The sequence below is a fragment of the Orcinus orca genome, chromosome 9, assembly GCF_937001465.1.
Source record: "Orcinus orca chromosome 9, mOrcOrc1.1, whole genome shotgun sequence".
Classification (NCBI taxonomy): domain Eukaryota; kingdom Metazoa; phylum Chordata; class Mammalia; order Artiodactyla; family Delphinidae; genus Orcinus; species Orcinus orca.
Genome location: NC_064567.1, coordinates 36,303,424 through 36,326,505, shown reverse-complemented (window position 1 = coordinate 36,326,505; position 23,082 = coordinate 36,303,424). Strand labels below are relative to the sequence as shown.

The following is a 23,082-nucleotide window of genomic DNA, read 5'->3' as shown; positions in this document are numbered from 1 at the left end:
ACCAACTATGCGAGAGCAGCTGGAACAGTGACTTGAGTGCCAGGGGTGGGACACATGAAACCCTGGGGCAGCAGGAGAGACCGTGTGTGTGCTAGGAGGGCCCAGAGGCCGCACAAATGACTCCAGTATAAGTCTCTGTATCTTCCACATAGGTCTGTATAAACATATAGAGAAGATGTTCGCCTTTTCCCCTTCTCTCTCTTCTGCTCTATGCTGCTTGCCACAGTTCCCGCTCCTTTTTCCACATGAGGGTGAAGGGAAGGGTTATGATGAGCAAGTCATCACTGAATTGCAATCAGACCCACATCCAGCAGCTTCTGGATCTTCTGCACTATTACAGGATTCTTCATGTGTCCGCTGAGTGCTTGGGGGTCCTTCTGCATCTGTTGCAGGATGAGCCACATGGCCAGGTCACTCATCTGCTGCACCTTGGCCATGGCCCATCGCTTCACATCTTCAGGGCTGTCATATTGGTTGTACAGGACCATCATGTAGCCATGGTGAACATCTGCTACCTCCTTCCAATGGAGTCCAGGTCTAGTGCCTTCTGGCAGACATCCATGGATTTTGTATGGTCCTTCATTGCTTCTCAGGGCAGCTGCTTTCCGTGTATAACCCTTGGTGAGGGTCAGTTCTAGCTGGATACACTCCTCACAGTCCTTGAGTGGCAGCTGAAACTCCAGGACTTTGATGAAGCAGGTAGCTCAACTGCTGTACAATTTGGTATCTCTTGGGTTCCTGTTTGATGGCTTCTGTATAGTGCTTCCTGGCCTGGGGATATTTCCAAAGCCAGGCCAGGGTTTATGTGGTCTAGCCACTCTTGCTCCTTCAGGATTTTCTCTGCCTGTTGGCATTTCTTGAGCACGTCTGGGGTTCAGTGCTCTGCCAGAGATTTGTAGAAATGGATGGCATCCTTGTACTTTCCTTCTTTGAAATAGGCTCTGTCAATTTGACATAAGCTTTGGCAATCTGTCGAGGATAGTCTTCTTGTCTAGCCTCTCTTCAATGGCCTTCTCACAAAGCTCCTGTCATTCACTCTCGTCGCCCTTTGTGAAATACATGGCTGCTTGATTGGTCATGCGAGTCATGTTGGTGGGGTCCTGGCCCTTGCTTCTGTCATACTGTTTCAAGGCTGTGTCAAAGTCTTTTTGCTTACAGGCATCCTTCCCCAACTTTTTCTTTCAGTGCCTGCTTATTATTCCCTGGAATATCTTCTTCCGTTGGCTCTGACTTGGTCTCCTTTTAGGGAGAAGGTGGTGGTGGAGGTGTCTCAACTTCTTCCTCCTCATCCGCACTGCCCAGATAGCCTCGAAGGAGACACTGAGGGTAGTAACGATCTGGGGATGTTGCAGTTTTTGCCCAGGTCAGACGGCCTGTTTGACATTGTTCTATCAGTTCCTGGTAGGTAGCATCCATGAGTAGTGTCCTTGACCTGGGATCACTCTCCAACTTCTGGTGCAGATCGGACATGTTGAAAGCATTCTTGAATTTCATCTCTGCTGACTGAGGCTCGATATTCTGTAAACCCTCTTTGAGCTGAGGATCGTTTGCTTCATGTTTTAAAACCTTGTCATAGGTTCGAGTGGCGGATTTAAATAAGTTTAAGAACTCAAGAGCTGCTGCTTTTTGGAAATAGCCTTTGCCCCAGTCAGGTTTTAAGTCAATGGTTTTGCAACCATCCTCATAAGCCTTCTGGCGGTCTCTGTTCTTGGTGTAGGATGCTGAGCGATTGCTGGAGAGCACATGGGCCTGGGGATCTGACTTACTGCCTCAGAGCGGCACTGTAATCCACCATCCATGTTGCCAGCACTCAAGGCCTTATTGCCCTTCACTTTAGCTCATTTACCTGCTCCATAGCCTGGCGGCAAACACCATTCAATAGACTTGATCTGCTCCCTGTTCCCAGCCTAGAAGTTGTTTTTTTTTTTCTTTTTACATCTTTATTGGAGTATAATTGCTTTACAATGGTGTGTTAGTTTCTGCTTTATAACAAAGTGAATCAGTTATACATATACATATGTCCCCACATCTCTTCCCTCTTACTTCTCCCTCCCTCCCACCCTCCCTATCCCATCCCTCCAGGAGGTCACAAAGCACTGAGCTGATCTCCCTGCGCTATGCGGCTGCTTCCCACTAGCTATCGACCTTACGTTTGGTAGTGTATATATGTCCATGCCTCACTCTCACTTTGTCACAGCTTACCCTTCCCCCTCCCCATATCCTCAAGTATGTTCTCTAGTAGGTCTGTGTCTTTATTCCTGTCTTACCCCTAGGTTCTTCATGACATTTTTTATTTTCTTAAATTCCATATATATGTGTTAGCATACGGTATTTGTCTTTCTCTTTCTGACTTACTTCACTCTGTATGACAGACTCTAGGTCCATCCACCTCATTACAAATAGCTCAATTTCGTTTCTTTTTATGGCTGAGTAATAGTCCATGGTATATATGTGCCACATCTTCTTTATCCATTCATCTGATGATGGACACTTAGGTTGTTTCCATCTCCGGGCTATTGTAAATAGAGCTGCAATGAACATTGTGGTACATGACTCTTTTTGAATTATGGTTTTCTCAGGGTATATGCCCAGTAGTGGGATTGCTGGGTCATATGGTAGTTCTATTTGTAGTTTTTTAAGGAACCTCCATACTGTTCTCCACAGTGGCTGTATCAATTTACATTCCCACCAGCAGTGCAAGAGTGTTCCCTTTTCTCCACACCCTCTCCAGCATTTATTGTTTCTAGATTTTTTGATGATGGCCATTCTGACTGGTGTGAGATGATATCTCATTGTAGTTTTGATTTGCATTTCTCTAATGATTAATGAAGTTGAGCATTCTTTCATGTGTTTGTTGGCAGTCTGTATATCTTCTTTGGAGAAATGTCTACTTAGGTTTTCTGCCCATTTTTGGATTGGGTTGTTTGTTTTTTTGTTATTGAGCTGCATGAGCTGCTTGTAAATTTTGGAGATTAATCCTTTGTCAGTTGCTTCATTTGCAAATATTTTCTCCCATTCTGAGGGTTGTCTTTTTGTCTTGTTTATGGTTTCCTTTGCTGTGCAAAAGCTTTGAAGTTTCATTAGGTCCCATTGGTTTACTTTTGTTTTTATTTCCATTTCTCTGGGAGGTGGGTCAGAAAGGATCTTGCTGTGATTTATGTCATAGAGTGTTCTGCCTATGTTTTCCTCTAAGAGTTTGATAGTTTCTGGCCTTATATTTAGGTCTTTAATCCATTTTGAGCCTATTTTTGTGTATGATGTTAGGGGGTGATCTAATCTCATACTTTTAGATGTACCTGTCCAGTTTTCCCAGCACCACTTATTGAAGAGGCTGTCCTTTCTCCACTGTACATTCCTGCCTCCTTTATCAAAGATAAGGTGACCATATGTGCGTGGGTTTATCTCTGGGCTTTCTATCCTGTTCCATTGATCTATCTTTCTGTTTTTGTGCCAGTACCATACTGTCTTGATTCCTGTAGCTTTGTAGTATAGTCTGAAGTCAGGGAGCCTGATTCCTCCAGCTTCATTTTTCGTTCTGAAGATTGCTTTGGCTATTCGGGGTCTTTTGTGTTTCCATACAAATTGTGAAATTTTTTGTTCTAGTTCTGTGAAAAATGCCAGTGGTAGTTTGATAGGGATTGCATTGAATCTGTAGATTGCTTTGGGTAGTAGAGTCATTTTCACAATGTTGATTCTTCCAATCCAAGCATGGTATATCTCTCCATCTATTTGTATCATCTTTAATTTCTTTCATCAGTGTCTGATAATTTTCTGCATACAGGTCTTTTGTCTCCTTAGATAGGTTTATTCCTAGATATTTTATTCTTTTTGTTGCAGTGGTAAATGGGAGTGTTTCCTTGATTTCACTTTCAGATATTTCATCATTAGTGTATAGGAATGCCAGAGATTTCTGTACATTAATTTTGTATCCTGCCACTTTACCAAATTCATTGATTAGCTCTAGCAGTTTTCTGGTAGCATCTTTAGGATTCTCTATGTATAGTATCATGTCATCTGCAAATAGTGACAGCTTTACTTCTTCTTTTCCGATTTGGATTCCTTTTATTTCCTTTTCTTCTCTGATTGCTGTGGCTAAAACTTCCAAAACTATGTTGAATACGAGTGTTGAGAGTGGGCAACCTCGTCTTGTTCCTGATCTTAGTGGAAATGCTTTCAGTTTTTCACCATTGAGGACGATATTGGCTGTGGGTTTGTCATATATGGCCTTTATTATGTTGAGGAAAGTTCCCTCTATGCCTACTTTCTGCAGGGTTTTTATCATAAATGGGTGTTGAATTTTGTCGAAAGCTTTCTCTGCATCTATTGAGATGATCATATGGTTTTTCTCCTTCAATATGTTAATATGGTATATCACATTGATTGTTTTGCGTATATCGAGGAATCCTTGCATTTCTGAAATAAACCCCACTTGATCATGGTGTATGATCCTCTTAATGTGCTGTTGGATTCTGTTTGCTAGTATTTTGTTGAGGATTTTTGCATCTATGTTCATCAGTGATATTGGCCTGTAGTTTTCTTTCTTTGTGACATCCTTGTCTGGTTTTGGTATCAAGGTGATGGTGGCCTCGTAGAATGAGTTTGGGAGTGTTCCTCCCTCTGCTATATTTTGGGAGAGTTTGAGAAAGATAGGTGTTAGCTCTTCTCTAAATGTGTGATAGAATTCTCCTGTGAAGCCATCTGATCCTGGGCTTTTGTTTGCTGGAGGAAGATTTTTAATCACAGTTGCAATTTCAGTGCTTGTGATTGGTCTGTTCATATTTTCTATTTCCTCCTGATTCAGTCTTGGCACGTTGTGCATTTCTAAGAATTTGTCCATTTCTTCCAGGTTGTCCATTTTATTGGCATAGAGTTGCTTGTAGTAATCTCTCATGATCTTTTGTATTTCTGCAGTGTCAGTTGTTACTTCTCCTTTTTCAATTCTAATTCTATTAATTTGAGTCTTCTCCCTTTTTTTTCTTGATAAGTCTGGCTAATGGTTTATTAATTTTGTTTATCTTCTCAAAGAACCAGCTTTTAATTTTATTGATCTTTGCTATCATTTCTTTCATTTCTTTTTCATTTATTTCTGATCTGATTTCTTTCCTTCTGCTAACTTTGGGGTTTTTTTGTTCTTCTTTCTCTAATTGCTTTAGGTGCAAGATTAGGTTGTTTATTTGAGATGTTTCCTGTTTCTTGAGGTAGGATTGTATTGCTATAAACTTCCCTCTTAGAACTGCTTTTGCTGCATCCCATAGATTTTGGGTCATCGTGTCTCCATTGTCATTTGTTTCTAGGTATTTTTTAATTTCCTCTTTGATTTCTTCAGTGATCACTTTGTTATTAATAGTGTATTGTTTAGCCTCCATGTGTTTGTATTTTTTACAGATCTTTTCCTGTAATTGGTATCTAGTCTCATAGTGTTGTGGTCAGAAAAGATACTTGAAACAATTTCAATTTTCTTAAATTTACCAAGGCTTGATTTGTGACCCAAGATATGATTTATCCTGGAGAATGTTCCATGAGCACTTGAGAAAAATGTGTATTCTGTTGTTTTTGGATGGAATGTCCTATAAATATCAGTTAAGTCCATCTTGTTTAATGTATCATTTAAAGCTTGTGTTTCCTTCTTTATTTTTATTTTGGATGATCTGTCCATTGGTGAAAGTGGGGTGTTAAAGTCCCCTGCTATGAATGTGTTACTGTCGATTTCCCCTTTTATGGCTGTTAGCATTTGCCTTATGTATTGAGGTGCTCCTATGTTGGTGCATAAATATTACAATTGTTATATCTTCTTCTTGGATCGATGCCTTGATCATTATGTAGTGTCCTGCTTTGTCTCTTCTAATAGTCTTTATTTTAAAGTCTATTTTGTCTGATATGAGAATTGTTACTCCAGCTTTCTTTTGGTTTCCATTTGCATGAAATATCTTTTTCCATTCCCTTACTTTCAGTCTGTATGTGTCTCTAGGTCTGAAGTGTGTCTCTTGTAGACGCCTAGAAGTTTTTAAAAGATAATTCCTCGCCACTCTTGCAAAACAGTTTGGCAGTTTCTTAAACTAAACATGCAACTACCATAATATCCAGCAGTTGTACTCTTGGGTGTTTATCCCAGAAAAATAAAAACTTATCCTCATGTAAAACTTGTAAACAAATGTCTATAACAGCTTTATTCAGAATAGCCAAAAACCGGAAATAAACATTCTTTAGTGGGTGAATGACTAAAGGAACTGGAATTCATAACCTTGAATACTACTCAGTAATAAAAAGAAATGAATTATTCATACATGCAACAATTTGAATGAATCTCCAGGGAATAGTGATGAGTGAAAAAAACCCAATCCAAAAAGGTTAGATAATATCTGTGTGATTCCAACATACAACATTCTTGAAATGACAAAATTATACAAATTGAGGAGACATTAGTGGTTGCCAGGGGTCAGGGACAGGGCAGGGAGTGGAGTGGGTGGTACAGTGGGGAAGGGAGTGAGTGTGATTATGAAAGGGCAACATAGGGATCTTTGTCATAATGAAACTATTCCGTATCATTGTTTACTCCTCCACTTGCCAATGGACATTTGGATCTTATGTCTCTTAAAATAATTATAAGAAAAGAAAATGGATATTTATACATTTTTTTTATAATTACCCACATATTTACCATTTCTGGTGCTCTTTTTTTTTGTGTGTGTGTGGTATGTGGGCCTCTCACTGCTGTGGCCTCTCCCGTTGTGGAGCACAGGCTCCGGACGCGCAGGCTCAGCAGCCATGGCTCACGGGCCCAGCCGCTTCACGGCATGTGGTATCTTCCCGGACCGGGGCACGAACCCATGTCCTCTGCATTGGCAGGCGGACTCTCAACCACTGCGCCACCAGAGAAGCCCTCTGGTGCTCTTTGTTTCTTCCTGTGGATTCAAGTCACCATCCTGAGTCATTTCTTAGTAGTCTGAAGGACTTTCTTTAGTAAATATTTTTTAGGCAGGTCTAAGTTCTCTCAAAGTTTGCCGGGTATAGATTTCTTGGTTGATAGTTTTTTCTTCCAGCATTTTAAATATGCTATTCCTCTGTCTTCTGTGCTCCACTGTTAAGGTAATCCTAAGTAAATTTGGCTTCTACCTTCTTTTAGAACTCAAAATCCAGGTCCTTCCTGCCTCATAACCTTGGCCCTTATATTGCCCTTTTTTCTGGACTCCTTGGCCATGTGTTTCATTATACAGTAGTCCTGGAAATCTCTGAGCCTTGGTGATTGTACTTTCCTATAATGAATGGGCTAATCTGTGGAAGAAAAAATGAACTTTACTTGTCCATAACAACAATGGTGCTGTGGCTTGTCAGAAAGCTGAAAGTTAAATTTCATGCAAAAAATAATCACTGACTCTTAATATAATCACCTTTCTTTATAGAACTAGGAGTCTTTCTAACAACTTTAAAATTTTTTTGTTTTTAAATATTCTGATAGTGAATCATTAAAGAAACCAGATTTCCAGTTGGGTTTAGTTTTTAAGCTTCTAGGACCACAATCCTCATTTTATTTACCAAGCTATCACATAGAAAAATTAGCCCTGGGGGGTGATTTTGAGCTTTCCTACCCATGTGTGATTCATGCAATCATGGGTCTGACTAACACAGTCCATTTACACATCCAAAGGAAGCAAATTACAATCTTTACAATAAGTATTTTTCCAAAAATTAAAAAGGGAATAAAACAATGCTTTACATGCTTCTTTGTTAAAAGAAACATTATATTTAACAAAAATTGGATATTATGGGAAGACCTTTTCCTTAATAGCTCAGGAAGAGTGTGTGACTGTCTTAGGAGGCTTACTGCTTCATGTAAGTAAACATGTTAAGAGACACTGCCTGGTATCTGTTAAGATCTAGTCAGGAGACTGCAGTCAAACTAGTCACTTAACAGAGAAAATAGGACATAAGTAATTATCAATTAGGTATAAAGTTAATTGGGTGACTGAAAAGGCAAAAAAGAGAAAATGAGGAAGCAGCTACCTCCCTTAGAGCTGGAAGAACAAAGGAAAGACGTTGTACATATTTAAAACTTCTCTCTCTCTCTCTCACACACACACCCACACACACAGAGCACAATTAGTAGAGCTTAATAGGGAGCCATCTGGCAAAGAGGTTTGCACAGTCCCCACTCCAGTATCACATAAAACAGCTGGAAGGAGAGTCAAAATCTTAGTAACTGGCACATTTCTTTAATCCTAAATAAAAACTTTTTCCTACCTATCCAGTTTCCCCTTTGCCTAAGATTACCAGAATGTTCTGATATGAAATAATCAAATGTTATTTTGGCTTATGTTTTCTGACAATTTTAACAAATGTTGATTCAAAGTTGACTTTTGCTTTTTTATTATTAGGAGGGATAAGTACGAAAGAGGGGAAGGATTACTTTTCATTTCCATAATGGACACAAGTTTTATTGTTGACTGCCTCAAATATGTTGGCAATACATGGAGTATAAATTGTAAATAAATACAACTCAGTTGTCCCAACTAATAAAAGAGATTCTCAACACTTCCCCAATTGTCTAACTTGGGGATGGGGGGTATGATTTTAATAGCAAATATTTCAAGCTAGATAGCAGACACAGTGGAAGAAAGAGGAGATAATTTGAGCAGACACAGCATTTCTTCAATCTCAACTGCATTTCTTACTCACCTGAGGACCACCAGCCTAAAGGAATGCCTGCCAACTTCAGGATAGAATAGCCACTTGGGAGATACAGAAAATGACAAAGTACATACATATTTAAAGTAAGAAAAAAAAGCTAAGATTTCTTTAAATGAAAATCAAGATGGAAATAATTTTACTCTGAAAACCTTCAGAGAATTAGGAGGAGTCTTTAGTTTTTTCCCTTTAACCGATATTTTTAAAACAGCCTATTTGTCAGTCTAGATTTGAAAGAATCTTTAAAATTGCTGCAAAAAATATATACTGATACATCTTACATGGTAGTACTTAACATGAAACAGGATGCTTTTACTTGCTCTAAGGAAAGCTTGTTACATAAGTGCATTTAAACATAGAACCCTCCTACCTGACATCAAAAAAAAAAAAATCTATAAATTCCTAAGGATCCTGAAACTCTTGAGTTTAAAATTTTGAGGGATTAGGGAAATGTAGGTTATACTCCACTTTTCCCCCACAAGAATGGTGGTTTTCAACCTCACATAGTCTTGCAGAAGGGAAGGGTAGAAAGGTATGAGTTATACAGAATTTTTCCTTGGCAACTTTGATATTCTCCTCTCTCGCACACCAGGTTTAGAACCTGGTGGAAAAAAGCAAACATGGAGGTAGAGAACTGCAATATCTGAAAATATGTTACCATTTAAAAAAAGATTTTCCATCTGATTATGTTTATGATTATTTCATTGTTTTGCATTCTAAGCTATCTTACATAATGATAAGAAGAGCACTGATAACAGCAACCATCACCAAAAAAAAAAAATCTTCATTCATAACTGGGGACTAAAATGGCCCATCAAGCCAGGCAGCTCAGTGTAGCTGGAATCTGCCACAAGGAATATAGATCGCACAAAACAGTAGACTAGGAATGAGGACAAAATTTAATTAGGCAAGGACTAGTCTCTGCTGAGACGAAGCCAAACGACATGGAGAGCAGAACTTGTGGGGCTGCATTCACAGCAGGCACAGGAGGCAGTGGACCCGCCAGCAGCCAAGAACTGCCCCAGGCTGTGGTGCTTCTCTCGGAGAAAGCCCTGCGAATAGGCTCTTGTTGCTAATTTTTCTAAAATACAGCCAAAAAAGGCTCATGTTGCCAGGTTACCAGCCCAGCAGAGGGCTTTTTCTTTTCCTTTTTCTGTTTCTGCAATTTCGAATGCCCTTGACTTGGAAAAACAGTTTATGAACCAACCCAGTTTCCACATTATCTTAACATCGTCACCCCATATATCTCCTGTATTAACTTATCTATGTTAGAAAGACTTTGTTATAATGGATGGACCTAGAGATTATCACAGTAAAGTAAGCCAGACAGAGAAAGATGAATATTATATGATATCACTTATATGTGGAATCTAAAAAAAATAATACAAATGAATTTACAAAACAGAAACACTCTCACAGACATAGAAAAAAAAATACGGTTACCAAAGGGGAAAGGGGTTGGGTTAGGAGTATGGGATTAACAGGTACACATCACTATATATATGGTAGATAAACAATAAGGATTTACTGTATAGCACAGGGAACTATATTCAATATCTTGTAATAACTTAGAAAAGAATCTGGGACTTCCCTGGTGGCACAGTGGTTAAGAATCCGTCTGCCAATGCAGGGAACACGGGTTCAACCTCTGGTCCAGGAAGATCCCACATGCTGCGGAGCACCTAAGCCCGTGGACCACAACTACCGAGCCTGTGCTCTAGAGCCCGTGCTCTGCAACAAGAGAAGCCACTGCAATGAGAAGCCCGCTTACTGCAGCGAAGAGTAGCCCTCACTCACTGCAACTAGAGAAAGCCCGTGCGCAGCAACGAAGACCCAACACAGCCAAAAATAAATAATTTTTTTAAAAAAAGAAAAGAATCTATCTATCTATATATATATATACACACACACACACACACAACTGATTCACTTTGCTGTACATGTGAAACTAACACAATATTGTAAATCAACTATGCTTCAGTTAAAAAGAAAAGAAAAAGAAAACTTTGTTATAGAACAGACTATCAGAATATCTGTTGATATTTGAGGTCTCAAATTTTTAAGGGAAAACTTTTCACAAATATATAAAAAAGATGTAGAACTATATTTAACCCTTGGCATTTTCAGAATATTTGTAGTGTCCTCTGCCCTCATTTTCACAAAAGTCCACATCGTGTGTTGATTTAAATGAAGATAATAATTCCATTGTATTCTATAAAGTTGTTGTGAGGATTAAATGATATAAAGTAGAGCACTGAGCAAGACTTTAAGTGTCAGAGGTGAAAGTCTGCAGGTCAGTCTTCTGTTAGAGAGGGAAGAACCCACTGATGGTTCACTAATCCAATTAATGAGTGGCTCCATTTTAAAGATTCTTTGAGGCTTCCTGCAATATACTAGAATTCCTCCAACTATTCTTCTACGCTTTTGATGAAAGAAAACATTTTACACTCAATCTGAACACTTCAATTGAAGAGAGAGAGCACTTTGGTTAGAATTAGGCTTCTGAGCCAGACCACCTAGATGGGATCCTTCCCTTTCCTACTGAAGGATCCAGGTGATTTATTTTTCCCTTCTGCCTCATTTTCTCATTCCTGAAATATTGATAATAATAGTACCTCCTTCACAGGATTGTTGAAAGGATTAAATGAGTTAACATATATCAAGGCTTACAACAGAGGTTGGCTATGTGAGCCAATGTTAGCTATCCTCTAGGGGTAAAGTAAAAAATATCTCCCATATCAACCTGGCTTCTGGAAAATTATTTTTAACTTAGTTCCAGTAACAGCAAAGCTAGCCTTAACAGTTTTGTTCACCACCAACTATAAGTAAACTAACAAAATCATGTTTAAAACCTAGTTTTCTACTTACTTTTTTAAAATATGGCTATTAAAAGAAAAAAAAAAAAACTATTCCAAGCAACTCTACAAAGCTCAATGGATTATTTACTGAGTCTATAGAATTGGCATTTTAGAACCCGCTTTGAAAACTGATGTCTTTGGCTCACTTTAATCGGCTTTGTTTTGATGTGCAACAATTTCCAAATCTGTTTTCTCTCTGTCAATGACAAATATGTTGGTGATGCAGATGGCCACACTGTAGTATTGTCAGAAACCTTGGCTGAAAGATGCTGTGGAAATACAAAAAAAGAAAACAATATTGCCCCATTTTTCCAAAAATATCTTCATGATATGTTGACGATTATTAAGGTTATTTCAAATAGAGTGGCAATTATAGCTGCCACATTTGACTTTGATAATCAGTAATTTATATCACAAAACAATTCTGGCTCATCAGCTTTATGTTTCTTCTCTGTGAATTATTCTTTAAAGTGCTTTATATAGATGATTCAGTGAGCATCACCATGGAACTAGTTCATGTTATAAAGCTTAATTTTAAATGTATATAAAGAATGGGAAGAGCTCATAAATGATGAACATAGGCATTAAAAATCAATTGCTGATAGAACTTGGGCATAAAGTTAATGAGGCAGTTCATGTTTTCTGGTAACTTTTCATCTACTGCATGGGAATTTCCATTAGGAACAGAGTTTAAGGTCCAGTGTGTCACCCATTTATCTTTTCTAGTGATGATTTTTCTTTCTCCAACTTATTCTCTTGTAATGGTCTTGGGACAAGCTACAGTCACTTCAGGATTATATTGAATAATATTAAAATACAGTTATCAGATCAGTACAGAAGGCATTAGGGATCAAGTAGTAAAGAAGTGATGGAAATAAAAGTGAACATACCTGGAAATAAATGACTTGAAGGAAAACAATCAAAGTCTTCCTTTTTTATCATTTGAGCAACAAAGTTCTCATTTTGTGGTAAATAGATAATGCAACCCTCATTTCTGAAAGAGCATAAAAATAGATTGAATACTTGTAAAAAGCAATATGGTTGGAAGATAAGAGTGCTGTGTAAAGAATCATAGCCAACACGAGTTTCTTCCTGGAAAGTCATTAAAAAAGAATTGATTAGCAAGTTTGATATCCTTTGGCATAAATTAGATTTTATTTTGCACAAATCTTGGCTGGAAATGAATTTGCAAATTATTATGTCTTCTAATGTAATTGTATTGTCCTCCAGTATAAATCACTTCAGAAATGAAAACTACTTTTAACAAGAAATGAATGCATATTCTTGGCAGAATTACATGAAGATCTAAGTAGAAACTGAAATGCATATGCACCGTGGACCACAAAATGGAAAAATATAGGATGCATAGCATCTCCATAAATGCTTGCTTTGAATATGAGTATCTTTGCACAGGACTGTAGGCTAAGTTTGGTACATTTGTTTTAAAGATCTATTTATTTAACTTGTGGAATCTCAGGAATTTTACTTTTTAAAAGTTGGGTTTGTTGCAAAACGTTTGTCCCTCTGTTTCTTCTGGGCAGTTAAAAACTTAAGATATAGTTAGATAACATGACCAAACCTTGTTTATTAAATGGTAAGAATTGTGTCATGGTTGGATGCATATCCTGGTTGGGATGAGTTTGAACTGTTTTGAATCCTGTTTGGTCACTTACCGCCTGAGCAACCTCAGGCAATCCTCATCTCCAATTTGGGTATACAAAACCCGCCTTGCAGGTTCATTGTGAGGATAAAAAGACAGGATGCATGCAGAGTGCCTTGCTGGTGCTAAGAGTATCTAAAGTATCCAAGAAGTAGCATTTTTATTTATTTATTTATTTTTGCGGTACGCGGGCCTCTAACCGTTATGGCCTCTCCCGTTGCGGAGCACAGGCTCCGGACGCGCAGGCTCCGCGGCATGTGGGATCTTCCCGGACCGGTGCACGAACCCGTGCCCCCTGCATCAGCAGGCGGATTCTCAACCACTGCGCCACCAGGGAAGCCCGAGAAGTAGCATTTTAAAATTTCCAATTATGGGAACATATTAAGGAGAACTTCTTAGGACAAAGTAAAGTGATTAAATCAGTTATTCTTTTCAATCATACACCCATGAACTGTCCTCAGATGTGGGTTTAAATTTACCATTTTACTGTTTTCTGTCTATTCTGCTCATGCTATGTTCTGTTTTTTCCCCTTTCTTGCTTTTCTATGAAGTCATTAATTATTTTAATTCCACTTTTTTTCTCTGTTAGTCTGAAAATTTGGCAATTTTTGTTTACCCTAGATAGAAATGGTAAGTTAATTAGTACTTTAACCCTCCACAGGAAAATACAACCAATATGCTATTATTTACATATGCTTTCTATTTTAATACTCTCTATACTTTAAACATCAGGTTATTATTATTACTTTACATAGTCAATGTTCATTTAGATTTACCATGTATTTATGGCTTTCTTTGGAATTCTTTCCTTCCTACATAGCTAACCTTCTAAACCATTAAGATTTCCTTCTGCCCAAAGGATATACTTAATTCCTTCCTGAAGGTCTGCTGGTAGTAAATTCTCTAAATTTTTCCCCAACAATATCTTTATTTCATCTTCATGCCTGAAGGATATTTGTGCTGGATGTAGACTTCTATGTTGGTCATTATTTTCTTTCAGCACATTGATTGCATAATTCTATTGTGCTTTGATTCTATTGTGCCCTTGCTTAAGTAGAGTTGTCAGTATACATTTTGCCTTTTTGAAGATAATCTATCCTTAAAAAAAAAAAACTAGTTGCTTTAGATTTTTTTTTTCTACAATTTCACTGATATGTCTACATGTAGATTTTTAAAAATTTTATCTTGATCAAAATCCATCATTAAAATAATTCCTTTTCACATCACAGTTAACATTATAAGATCATTCCTACTTGCAAACACCTTACTTGCAAAAAGCTAGTTATAACCATAATTTTCTACAGTCCTAATACCCATTACACTCAAAGAAAACAATAATATCTGGACTTATAAAATAAGGGAAGCTGGAAATCTTTTTATTTATTTTCCACCTTTCCCTGAATAACAAACTGAATATAACAGTGCTTTTTTTAGCTTTCCATTCCTATAGGTGTGAGGTTAAAAACAAAAGGTAACTGACTGACCAAGGAAGGATTCAAGGAAAGCAATTGAATGGTTTTAATGAAGTTTTTTTTTTTGACCATCCAAAGCCAATTGGTCCTGAGAAAGGGTGTATGAAAACAAATTATTCTGAAGAACATTGATGTTGAATTTAAAATATTTTTAAATTACCCTGTGACTTTGTCTTTGACCCAGTAGTTACCTAGAAGTATGTTACTTTAAAATATTTGAGGATTTTTGTAGATACCTTTTCATTTTTGATTTTTAATTTATTCCTGTTTTCATAGAAATGTTTCGTTTGATTGCAGTCATCTGTAACTTAATGAGACTCGTATTTTGGCCCAGCATATGGTCTATCTTGGTGAACCTTCCAGGTGCACTTGAAAAGACTATATACTCTGCAGTTGTTGACTGTAATATTCTAGAAGTATCATTTAGGTCAAGTTGGTTAAAAGCGTCAAATCTTGTATAACCTTACTGATTTTCATCTAGTTATTCTAGCAGTTAATGAAAGAGCAGTGTTTCAGTCTCCAAATATGGTTATAGATTTTGTCTTTTTTCTTTGTTTCTGTCAATCTATGGTTCATGTATTTTGAAGCTCTGTTACTAGGTGCATGCACATTTAAGTCCTTTTGATAGGTAGATTGTTTTTATCATTATGAAATATCTCTTTTTCTGGAAATGCCCTTTGTCTTCAAATCTGCATTGTCTGATATTAATATAGTCATACCAGCTTTCTTACAGTTAATATTTGCATCTTTACCCCATCCGTTTCCTTTAAAACTATCTGTGTCTTTATAATTAACATGTGGTTTTTTGTAAACAGCATATTGTTGGCCTTGGTTTTCATCTAGCCAAGTGGTTCTCAATCAGGGCTGATTTTGTCCCTCAGGGCACATTTGGGAATATCTGGAGACAATTTTGGTTGTCATAACTGAAGGGAAAAGGGATGGTGTTACTGGTATCTAGTGGGTAGAGCCCACAGATTCTGTTAAATAGTCTGCAGTGCACCTCTTACAACAATTACGTGGCCTAAAATGTCAGTAGTGCTGAGGCTGAGAAACTCTGATCTAGTTTGAAAAATCTCTGACTTTTAATTGAAGCCATTACTTCATTTATATTCAATATAATTATCAATAAGCTTAATTTTAAATCTGGCATCTCACTATTTGTTTTCTATTTTTCTTAATGGTTCTCTGTTCTTCCTTTCCTACCTTCTTTGGAATTAATCAAATATATACATACATACACATATATATGTATATATATTTAGTATTCTATTTTATCTCCTCTACTGATTTTTTAAAATATGCCTCTTTGTTTTTTTCTTTTCTTTTTTTTAAGAAGTGAAGCAGTCCTTTTGTTCTTTAAAAAGTCTTCTCCTTGGTGTGTGTGTGTAGTCTTTTATATACATAGTCTAGTCCATTTGGAAAATAATGTTCTAATTTATGCATATATAATATATATGCTATAAATGTGTTATATAATATGTATTGTAAATTAGATATTAAGTATGTAAAATAGAGCATTATTTTTCTTTGTTTTTGTTTTGTTTTGTCTTTGTTTTGTTTTTCACACACACACACTGTATTTTATTTTTACAAGAGATAAATAGACTGACACCAAGCATTGTAAATAGATGACCACAACAAAAGCAACAATGATTGCAATTACCAAACACGAAACACATTCATACTATGTCATAATATTGACATTCAGTCCAGTAATCCTCCACTGTAACAGCTCCTTTACTTTGCAGTGAAAATTGATTTGTATATTTTTTGCCTCTGAGTCCTTGTGGGATATTTTTTTTTATTCAAACAAAGTTACAAAAATTATAATCACCCTCATCAGTTCACTCAGTCCTGTGTAATTAATTTTTTTCATCTTGATCTTTTGTTAGCACTTTTATGAGTTCATCAGTTTTCCATTAGAGTTCTGAAAATGCTTATTCATTCAGTTCAGCAGTATAGTCAGTTACCAAAAACCTGTACTTGTCAGAGACTTTTCCATGAATTCCTTGAAGATGAAACCCTTTTATAGGAAAATATTTGCAAAACCATCACAGTACACACAGAACTGTCTGTAAGTGACAAAAGACTTAAAAATGACCACGGTTAAAGATTTGATGAAAGTTCATAATAATGCAATTGACAAGGAAATCTAGTTATTTCTGAGATATACATTTTAAAGTAATAACTAGAATTATGACTTATAACATTATACCAGAATATATAAGATTTTTAGAAATTTCATGTAATGTCTGAAACATTTATATTAACATATTTCCATACAAATAACCCAAAGAAAGTTTAGTATTAGTTATTTTGTTTGTCTGTTTGTTTTTTTATACTGCAGGTACTTACTAGTCATCCATTTTATACACATCAGTGTATACATGTCAATCCCAATCGCCCAATTCAGCACACCACCATGCCCACCACACTGCGGTTTTCCCCGCTTGGTGTCCACACGTCTGTTCTCTACATCTGTGTCTCAACTTCTGCCCTGCAAACTGGCTCATCTGTACCACTTTTCTAGGTTCCACATACATGCGTTAATATACGATATTTGTTTTTCTCTTTCTGACTTACTTCACTCTGTGTGACAGTCTCTAGGTCCGTCCAGGTCTCAACAAATGACTCAATTTCGTTCCTTTTTATGACTGAGTAATATTCCATTGTATATATGTACCACCTCTTCTTTATCCAGTTGTCCATTGATGGGCATTTAGGTTGCTTCCATGACCTGGCTATTGTAAATAGTGCTGCAACGAACATTGGGGTGCATGTGTCTTTTTGGATTATGGTTTTCCCTGGGTATATGCCCAGTAGTGGGATTGCTGGATCATATGGTAATTCTATTTTTAGTTTTTTAAGGAACCTCCATACTGTTCTCCATAGTGGCTGTATCAATCTACATTCCCACCAACAGTGCAAGAGGATTCCCTTTTCTCTGCACCCTCTCAGGCATTTGTTGTTTGTAGATTTTCTGATGATGCCCATTCTAACTGGTGTGAGGTGATACCTCATTGTAGTTTTGATTTGCATTCCTGTAATAATTAGTGATGTTGAGCAGCTTTTCATGTACTTCTTGGCCATCTGTATGGCTTCTTTGGAGAAATGTCTATTTCTGCCCATTTCTGGTTGGGTTATTTGTTTCTTTAATATTGAGCTGCATGAGCTGTTTATGTATTTTGGAGATTAATCCTTTGTCCGTTGATTTGTTTGCAAATATTTTCTCCCATTCTGAGGGTTGTCCTTTTGTCTTGTTTATGGTTTCCTTTGCTGTGCAAAACCTTTGAAGTTTCATTAGGTCCCATTTGTTTATTTTTGTTTTTATTTCCATTACTCTAGGAGGTGGATCAAAAAAGATCTTGCTGTGATTTATGTCAAGGAGTGTTCTTCCTATGTTTTCCTCTAAGAGTTTTATAGTGTCTGGTCTTACATTTACGTCTCAAATCCATTTTGAGTTTATTTTTGTTTATGCTGTTAGGGAGTGTTCTAATTTCATTCTTTTAGATGTAGCTGTCCAGTTTTCCCAGCACCACTTATTGAAGAGACTGTATTTTCTCCATTGTATATCTTTGCCTCCATTGTCATAGATTAGTTGACCATAGGTGCGTGGGTTTATCTCTGGGCTTTCTATCTTGTTTCATTGATCTATGTTTCTGTTTTTGTGCCAGTACCGTATTGTCTTGATTACTGTAGCTTTAAAGTATAGTCTGAAGTTAGGGAGTCTGATTCCTCCAGCTACGATTTTTTCCCTCAAGAATGCTTTGGCTATTTGGGGTCTTTTGTGTCTCCATACAAATTTTAAGATGATTTGTTCTAGTTCTGTAAAAAATGCCATTGGTAATTTGATAGGGATTGTATTGAATCTGTAGATTGCTTTGGGTAGCATAGTCATTTTCACAAATTTGATTCCTCCAATACAAGAACATGGTACATCTCTCCATCTGTTGGTATCATTAATTTCTTTCATCAGTGTCTTTTTTTTTTTTGCGGTAAACGGGCCTGTCACTGTTGTGGCCTCTCCTGTTGCGGAGCACAGGCTCCGGACGTGCAGGCTCAGTGGCCATGGCTCACGGGCCAAGCCGCTCTGTGGCATGTGGGATCTTCCCAGACCGGGACACGAGCCCATGTCCCCTGCATCGGCAGGCGGACTCTCAACTGCTGCGCCACCAGGGAAACCCTCATCAGTGTCTTATACTTTTCTGCATACAGGTCTTTTTTCTCCCTAGGTAGGTTTATTCCTAGGTATTTTATTCTTTTTGTTGCAATGGTAAATGGGAGTGTTTCCATAATTTCTCTTTCAGATTTTTCATCATTAGTGTATAGGAATGCAAGAGATTTCTGTGCCTTAATTTTGTATCCTGCAACATTACCAAATTCATTGAATAGCTCTAGTACTTTTCTGGTGGCATGTTTAGGATTTTCTATGTATAGTATCATCTCATCTGCAAACAGTGACAGTTTTACTACTTCTTTTCCAGTTTGTATTCCTTTTATTGCTTTTTCTTCTCTGATTGCTGTGGCTAGGACTTCCAAAACTATGTTGAATAATACTGGTGAGAGTGGATATCCTTGTCTCGTTCCTGATCTTAGAAGAAATGCTTTCAGTTTTCACCATTGAGAATGATATTTGCTGTGGGTTTGTCATATATGGCCTTTATTATGTTGAGGTAGGTTCCCTCTATGCCCGCTTTCTGGAGAGTTTTTATCTAAATGGGTGTTGAATTTTGTCAAAAGCTTTTTCTGCATCTATTGAGATGATCATATGGTTTTTCTTCTTCAATTTGTTAATATGGTGTATCACATTGATTTGCGTATATTGAAGAATCCTTGCATCCCTGGGATAAATCCGAATTGATTGTGGTGTATGATCCTTTTAATGTGTTGTTGGGTTCTGTTTGCTAGTATTTTGATGAGGATTTTTGCATCTGTATTCATGAGTGATACTGGTCTGTAATTTTCTTTTTTTGTAGTATCTTTCTCTGGTTTTGGTATCAGGATGATGGTGGCCTCATAGAATGAGTTTGGGAGTGTTCCTTCCTCTGCAATTTTTTGGAAGAGTTTGAGAAGTGTGGGTGTTAGCTCTTCTCTAAATGTTTGATAGAATCCACCTGTGAAGCCATCTGGTCCTGGACTTTTGTTTTTTGGAAGATTTTTAATCACAGTTTCAATTTCATTACTTGTGATTGGTCTGTTCATATCTTCTATTTCTTCCTGGTTCAGTCTTGGAAGGTTATACCTTTCTAAGAATTTGTCCATTTCTTCGAGGTTGTCCATTTTATTGGCATAGTGTTGCTTGTAGTAGTCTCTTAGGACGCTTTGTATTTCTGTGGTGTCTTTTGTAACTTCTCCGTTTTCATTTCTAGTTTTATTGATTTGAGTCCTCTCTCTCTTTTTCTTGATGAGTCTGGCTAATGGTTTATCAATTTTGTTTATCTTCTGACAAACCAGCTTTTAATTTTATTGCTCTTTGCTACTGTTTTCTTTGTTTCTATTTCATTTATTTCTGCTCTGATCTTTATGATTTCTTTACTTCTGCTAACTTTGGGTTTTGTTTGTTCTTCTTTCTCTAGTTCCTTTAGGTGTAACATTAGATTGTTTACTTGAGATTTTCTTGTTTCTTGAGGTAGGCTTGTATAGCTATATACTTCTCTCTTAGAACTGCTTTTGCTGCATCCCATAGGTTTTGGATCATCATGTTTTCATTGTCATTTGTCTCTAGGTAGTTTTTGATTTCCTCTTTGATTTCTTCAGTGATCTCTTGGTTATTTAGTAATGTATTGTTTAGCCTTCATGTGTTTGTGTTTTTTACATTTTTGTCCCTGTAGTTGATTCTAATCTTATAGCGTTGTGGTCAGAAAAGATGCTTGATATGATTTCAATTTTCTTAAATTTACTGAGGCTTGATTTGTGACCCAAGATGTGATCTATCCTGGAGAATGTTCCATGAACACTTGAGAAGAAAGTGTAATCTGCTGTTTTTGGATGGAATGTCCTATAAATATCAATTAAATCTATCTGGCCTATTGTGTCATTTAAAGCTTCTGTTTCCTTATTTATTTTCATTTTGGATGATCTGTGCATTGGTGTAAGTGAGGTGTTAACGTCCCCCACTATTATTGTGTTACTGTTGATTTCCTCTTTTATAGCTGTTAGCAGTTGCCTTATGTATTGAGATACTCCTATGTTGGGTACATATATATATATTTATAATTGTTATATCTTCTTCTTGGATTGATCCCTTGATCATTATGTAGTGGTCTTCCTTGTTTCTTGCAACATTCTTTATTTTAAAGTCTATTTATATTTGATATGAGTATTGCTACTGCAGCTTTCTTTTGATTTCAATTTGCATGGAATATCGTTTTCCATCCCCTCACTTTCAGTCTGTATGTGTCCCTGGGTCTGAAGTGGGTCTCTTATAGACAGCATATATATGGGTCTTGTTTTTGTATCCATTCAGGAAACCTGTGTCTTTTGGTTGGAGCATTTAATCCATTCATGTTTAAGCTAATTATCGATATGTATGTTCCTATGACCATTTTCTTAATTGTTTTGGGTTTGTTTTTATAGGTCCTTTTCTTCTCTGTGTTTCCCACTTAGAGAAGTTCCTTTAGCATTTGTCATAGAGCTGGTTTGGTGGTACTGCATTCTCTTAGCTTTTGCTTGTCTCTAAAGCTTTTGATTTCTCCATGTAATCTGAATGAGATCATTGCTGGGTAGAGTAATCTTGGTTGTAGGTTCTTTCTTTTCATCACTTTAAGTATATCATGCCACTCCCTTCTGGCTTGTAGAGTTTCTGCTGAGAGAGAAATCAGCTGTTAACCTTATGGGAGTTCCCTGTATGTTATTTGTTGTTTTTCCCTTGTTGCTTTTAATAATTTTTCTTTGTCTTTAATTTTTGCCAGTTTGATTACTATGTGTCTCAGCATGTTTCTCCTTGGGTTTATCCTGTATGGGACTTGCTGTGCTTCCTGGACTTGGGTGGCTATTTCCTTTCTCATGTTAGGGAAGTTTTCGACTATAATCTCTTCAAATATTTTCTCTGGTCCTTTCTCTCTCTTCTCCTTCTGGGACCCCTATAATGCAAATGTTGTTGCGTTTAATGTTGTCCCAGAGGTCTCTTAGGCTGTCTTCATTTCTTTTCATTCTTTTTTCTTTAGTCTGTTTGGCAGCAGTGAATTCCACCATTCTGTTTTCCAGATCACTTATCCGGTCTTCTGCCTCAGTTATTCTCTTATTGATTCCTTCTAGTGTAGTTTTCATTTCAGTTATTGTGTTGTTCATCTCTGAATGTTTGTTCTTTAATTCTTCTATGTCTTTGATAAACATTTCTTGCATCTTCTCGATCTTTGCCTCTATTCTTTTTCTGAGGCCCTGGATCATCTTCACTATCATTATTCTGAATTCTTTTTCTGGAAGGTTGCCTATCTCTTCTTCATTTAATTGTTTTTCTGGGGTTTTATCTTTTTCCTTCATCTGGTACATAGCCCTCTGCCTTTTCATCTTGTCTATCTTACTGTGAATGTGTTTTATGTTCCACAGGCTGCAGGATTGTAGTGCTTCTGCTGTCTGCCCTCTGATGGATGAGGCTATCTAAGAGGCTTGATGGGAGAGACTGATGGTGGGTAGAGCTGACTGTTGCTCTGGTGGGCGGAGCTCAGTAAAACTTTAATCCACTTGCCTGCTGATGGATGGGGCTGTGTTCCCTCCCTGTTGGTTGTTTGACCTGAGGCAAGCCAACACTGGAGCCTACCTGGGCTCTTTGTTGGGGCTTATGACAGACTTTGGGAGGGCTCACACCAAGGAGCACTTCCCAGAACTTCTGTTGCCAGTGTCCTTGTCCCAACAGTGAAACAGAGCCACCCCCTGCCTCTGCAGGGGACCCTCAAACACTAGCAGGTAGGTCTGGTTTAGTCTCCCTTGGGGTCACTGCTCCTTCCCCTGGGTCCCGATGCTCACACTACTTTGTGTGTGCCCTCCAATAGTGGAGTCTCTGTTTCCCCCAGTCCTGTCAAAGTCCTGCAATCAATTCCCACTAGGCTTCAAAGTCTGATGCTCTAGGAATTCCTCCTCCCATTGCCGGACCCCCAGGTTGGGAAGCCTGACGTGGGGCTCAGAACCTTCACTGTAGTGGTATAAGTGTTCGCAAGTCTGTGAGTCACCCACCCACCAGTTATGGGATTTGATTTTACTGTGATTGCACCCCTCCTACCGTCTCATTGTGGCTTCTCCTTTGTCTTTGGATGTGCGGTATCTTTTTTGGTGAGTTCCAGCGTCTTCCTGTTGACAACTGTCCAGTAGCTAGTTGTGATTCTGGTGCTCTCGCAAGAGGGAGTGAGAGCACGTCCTTCTACTCCTCCATCTTGGTTCCTCCTCTGCCTCTTTGTTTTAACATTACTGTCCT

At 37.6% G+C, this 23,082-nt stretch overlaps 1 long non-coding RNA gene and 1 pseudogene across 1 annotated transcript in view; one reads left to right on the top strand and one right to left on the bottom strand.

Moving 5' to 3' along the window:
• Window positions 1-23,082, top strand: part of LOC125965496 (uncharacterized) — a 61,661-nt gene that overhangs the window by 22,175 nt on the left and 16,404 nt on the right. The window lies entirely within an intron of this gene.
• LOC101284913 (stress-induced-phosphoprotein 1-like) lies at window positions 282-1,855 on the bottom strand (annotated as a pseudogene).